Source organism: Monodelphis domestica, chromosome 2 (genome assembly GCF_027887165.1).
Source record: "Monodelphis domestica isolate mMonDom1 chromosome 2, mMonDom1.pri, whole genome shotgun sequence".
Lineage (NCBI taxonomy): Eukaryota > Metazoa > Chordata > Mammalia > Didelphimorphia > Didelphidae > Monodelphis > Monodelphis domestica.
Window position 1 is genome coordinate 174,288,954 of NC_077228.1, and position 5,249 is coordinate 174,294,202.

A 5,249-nucleotide genomic window follows, 5' to 3' on the forward strand; every position below is an offset into this window, starting at 1 on the left:
GATAGGAGAATATATAGGGATGTCACTCTTCTTTGGAATCCCATCACTTCTCTGGTGCAATGAGCTAATAATATTCTTCTCAAACTCCAATCCAGTACATTCTCTAATAATAAAATAGACATAACAAAGTAAATAATAGAGGCAAACTAAGAAAAGGATCATTTTCAGTCCTTCAATACATAAATGGGAACAATCTCCCACCAACTAGTGTTGTGGGAAAGGAATCAATTCCCTAGCAATCTTCTGTGGAGAGGAAGGGTTACACTGTGTATGGAATAAGTTTGGTCTGAGTTTTCATAGATCTGTCTTCCTCCTGTGCCTCCTTCTTGGTTCTTTGTCTGCCATCTCCCTAGGCATCATCCCAGAACCCTGGTTGCATTATACTTCCACAAGCTTCTATTCACTGATTTTCTGCTGAGTAACTAATACTGATTGAAGCTGTCATCTACTGCTATGACTTCTTATTCTTCCTGGACACCTCCTGGAACTCTCATATGATGCTATAGTTGCTAATTATTCCTGCAATTTGATTGCTGTATCCTTGTGAGACAATCCCAGATCAAAATGCTTGGTGATAATTAGCACATTTTCAGCTCTTTTGTAAGACGTATTTCAACTACATCCATTTGTTACAGAAAAGGTCACTCGTGGTATTTCTCCAGACTATGATTCTTCTTCCTTGTCATGGAAAGTTCCCTAGCCCTTACTAATGGCTGGGCCAGGGTGAGAGAATTCATCAAACTCTTCCCTTCCCAGAATTCAAGGTCCTTGCTTTCCACATAGTCAATATCTACTACTCTTTCTTCCTGAGCCTTGGAGATGAACACATGCCTGCCTTTTCATGGACCTTTTCACCTCCCATGTAACCATGCAAATTGCCTTGAAATTTTGATGAATCTCAAGGACACTCTATGCCCGGATGTCATGAGTGAGCTATGCCAAGAGCTAGTAACTCTTGCTGTTCAGTATTGCTGCCATGGCAATGTCCTTTGGCTCCTTAAAAGATCAGCACAGGGTATTCAGAAATGTGACAATGGAAAGACTACTTCTTTCTTGAGTATAGAAGGATTCATGGTAGCATTTGTACTGGGACTTGATTTGTGAGTAGTTTCAATGGGCAGAGAATGAAATATAGAGGGGGATATTACTCCAAGCATATGGAACAGTATGAGGAAAAAAAAACACAAGAAAAGGAAGGAAGGATTGAAAGAAATTCTGTTTGATCTATATCTGGACAGTCCAAGTTCAATAGGAACATTGTCTCTGGGGCTAGAAGTGTGACTTGGTAGAGTCTGCCTACTGGAGAGAGGTGTTACAAAGAAGAAAGCCAACACTATTGGGTGAAATTATCATATAGTCTATGTCTTTTATCTTTATAACCCAAGTCCCTGATGTCAAAGAAGCTATTAAGGAAATGGTTTTTGACATGATATAAAGCTGAGATAATTTGGGTGAAGTGTCTTCCTGGGAAAATTTAATCTGTCATAAGACACTAACATTCAAATTCCAAACTTCCAAATTCTTTAGTATGTTTAACATCCAACATAATTTTATCAAGGGCTGAGCACATTCAAGGTTCTTTGCTAGGTATGGAAGATAAAAAGACAAAAAATGGAACAATTCATTCCCTCAAGGAGCTTGTATTCTAAAATTACTTGGGCCAATGGCAAAACCCAGCCCATTCTATATCTACAACAGCACCAATAGTTGTTGCTATTGGAACATTCTCCAAGTCAGATATCTAGAGACCAAAGTTGTGAAAAGTCAAATCTCTTGGCTGAGCACTTCTTGGGTTCTTCTAGCTTTGTGACCCTGGGCAAATCACTTCACATTGTTTGCCTCTGTTTCCTTATCTATAAAATGAGCAGAAGCAGCATATGGCAAGCCACTTCAGTATTTTTGCCAAGAAAACCCCAAATTGGGGTCACATAGAACACAACTGAAAAACAACTGAACAGACTATTGTCTTTATCTTTGTGACTCTCTTCATCATAATTCCCTTCCATAACCACCACTCACCTCTATGTATTGCTGTTTTGCCTAGGGTATATTTTTGGGCTTATGTTTGTACTTGTAGAAACTGGTAGACATTTAGTCTAATGAATTGTCATTTAGTCTAATATATACTTTTTAAAAATTCATTGATTAATTCAATGATTCACTGTTTCATTCCCTAATCTTCTTATAGCTCCTGAATCCATCTCCCCCAGTGTATTCTTTCTGCCACTACCTTCCACCCTACCCTAAGTTCAAATCTTTACCACATCTTTCTTGGATCATAGCAGGACTTTCTAACTAATCTTACTTCACTCCCAGTCTCTAGTTTTGTCCTACTACAATCCCCTCTTTGACATTGCTGTCAGGCAAATCATCCGTAATTACATTTTGGATCTCATCATTTCCTTAATCAAAGATCTCCATTACATCTCTAAACTTGTGTATATTTTATCTATATAATTATCAAACTGACAGTTAGACTGCAAATATTTATTTACTAGTTCAATGAAATTAAATTACTGTAAATTAGGACATAAAAGCTGGTGCTATAGATCCATTGTTTGGAAAAGAACAGTTCAATTTGTTTCATTACACAGAATACCTTTGAGACATAAAAATCCTAAAATTACTTCCTGATTGGGGGGAGGGGGAGGATTTCCAATTCAAGAAGTATCTTTTAAAGCTTGCTAACTTTCTGAAATATAGAAACTAAATTTATCACCCACTCAAAAGCTTTGATACCCTTGGTTTCCCAAGTATATAATACTGTTCCTACCAGTTACCTCCTAAAAATATCAGTAATTGGCCATCATATCACAGGATGAGGTAGTTACTTTGAGATTCATATCTGCCTGACCAATTGATCTGCTCCATCACTGCCCCATTCTGTAGATGAATGGGTTGGGGCATAATCACTCATGCTGCTCTCCATATAAATACCAAGCACAGTCTCACCAAGTACATGTTGACCAAATTTTCAGGTTTCACCCATTCATTACTACTTAAAAGAATCTTCAAATTTTCACTAATGGGGCTGCTGAAGCTATCTAAGATTTCCTATGCTTGTTATCTCTACAGAGTTCAATCTTCCCAAGCTCCTTAGTTTGAGTAGAGAGTAGTGTTCCAAGAAGCCATTTGGTGAATCCACTTACTCATGACAGACAAGGTGAGGAAATTCCCTCTGCAGCTCCTTAACAACTTGTTTTATAAATAAGGAAATTTCCCAACTCAATCTTGTAGGCCTTACTGGGTCAAACTAAGATAAGAGAAAATTGAAGTGATGTCTTTGTCTTCCATATTGAAGCTCCTAGGTTCAAATCTGGCCTCTGAAACTTTCTAGTTGTGTGACCCTGAGCAAGTCACTTAACCCCCATTGCCTCGCCCTTACTGTTCTTATGCCTTGGAAACAATACATGGTATTGATTCAAAGATGAAAGGTAAAGGTTTTATTTTTAAATTTTAAATTTTTTTCTTTAAGCATTTCATTTCATGTCCTTTCCCTCACCATTTCCCTTTTCGTGCAAGTCTTCTCTCTCTTCATTTCTCTTTCACACCCCTTCCCAAATCCAATAAGCAATTCCCATGGGTTATACATGTATAAATCAATACCTACTTCCCTATTATTCATTTTTGTAATAAAGTACTCTTTTAATTTTTTTAAAATGTAAAATCTTTTAAAAACCAAAACCCCACATCCAATACCAGTATAAACAAGTGATAAGTCAAATGTTTTCCTTCTGCAGTTCTATCCCAGTTCTTCCTCTTGATGTGGATAGCATTCTTTCTCATAAGTCCCTTGGAATTATCCCAGATCATTGCATTGCTGACAGTAGCAAAGTCCCTTACATATCATCGTCTCACAAAATCTCTGTGGTTCTGCTCATTTTGCACTGCTGTGTCGGTTTGTGGAGGTCTTTCCAGCTCATATGGAAATCAAGCATCTTATCGTTCCTTAATGTACAATACTATTCCATCAGGAAAGTAAGGATTTTGAATATATATAAATGTTATATACATATGTGTATGTACGTATTATATACAATGATTATGTTGGTGTTATATATTATACATAATAATATGATATATAATATAAATATACATATATATGATCTTGTGTAGAAACTAACAGGTAGCTTCATGTCTATCCAATTTTTGGCAGGATACCCAGCATCAATGCTCACTGATTTTCAGTAGCACTTAACTTTCTTAATTTAACTCAACAAGATGAGTACCGGGTAACAAGTTCCAGTTATTAAATTGCTGTAGAAAATCTATCTACAAGCACGTTCTTCGGTGTCCATTCGTTTCATAGGACAAGTTCTGATTTTGCTATTTCCTAGTAGTAGGTCCTTGGGCAAGTCAAAATCTCCATGGCATCAGTTTTCCAGACGTTCAATCCCTCCACCCTCTTCAAGGTCTGTGCCTCAAGCAGCGCCGCTGACCCAGGAAGCTCCCTCCATTCTCCAGATCTTGCTGAGGTTCCGGAAGATGCTGCCCAGAGACTCAATCCTCCGCGTTGCTTAGGCTCCTGCGGATTTGGAGCAGGCAGCAGAGAGAGCCCTCGCTCGGGTCCTAGACTTAGCACGCCCGCGCTCGGCTCCGTCACCTGTCCGTAGTCCACGCCAAAGTCCCGCGCCAGGCGGCTCAGCAGCTCAGTCCACTAGCTCGAGCCCTTCTGACCGCCCTATAAACGCATGAAGTCAACGCACTGACCCTCGGAGGGAGCAAGCATTTTTCTCCCATAGCTCGTGGGCCAGGGCCTGAGGCACGGTGCAGCCCCGCAATTCATCCATTGCCGGCCCTGGGATCATTCCTGGGGCCACAAGTCGTCGGAGCCTCAGGAGCCTCTTTCTTTTCTGACAGGCCGGGCCCCAGGCCTCTCATGACTCCCAGAGCCCGGGGAACAGCGGTACCATGCAAAATAATTTCAAGAGTGAGAGATAATCGGAGATATCAGAAAAGATGGTTGTATAAGAACTGGCACCAGAACTATGCTTTAAAGGAGGCAAAAAGTCTACAGAGCAGAGGTGAGGAGGGAGTGTGTTCTAAACACGGCCAAAGTACAGGCTTGGGAGGTGTAGAGACATAGCCAACAGACCTGCTTAATTAAAATGGAGAAAGCAGGGAGTAGAATAATATGCCCTAAAACAGGGGAAAACATTAAAAGCCAGGCAAAAGATTTTGAATTTTAACCTAGAAGCAAGGAGCTTCAGGCAGTCTTTTCCCATATCACAAAGGTCATTGGGGATTAA

General features: G+C 39.7%; 1 pseudogene; it reads right to left on the reverse strand.

Annotated features, from left to right (window-relative positions):
• Window positions 1-2,674: 2,674 nt before the first annotated feature.
• On the reverse strand, window positions 2,675-4,881 carry LOC130456907 (malonyl-CoA decarboxylase, mitochondrial-like; annotated as a pseudogene).
• Between the last annotated feature and the right edge of the window lie 368 nt (window positions 4,882-5,249).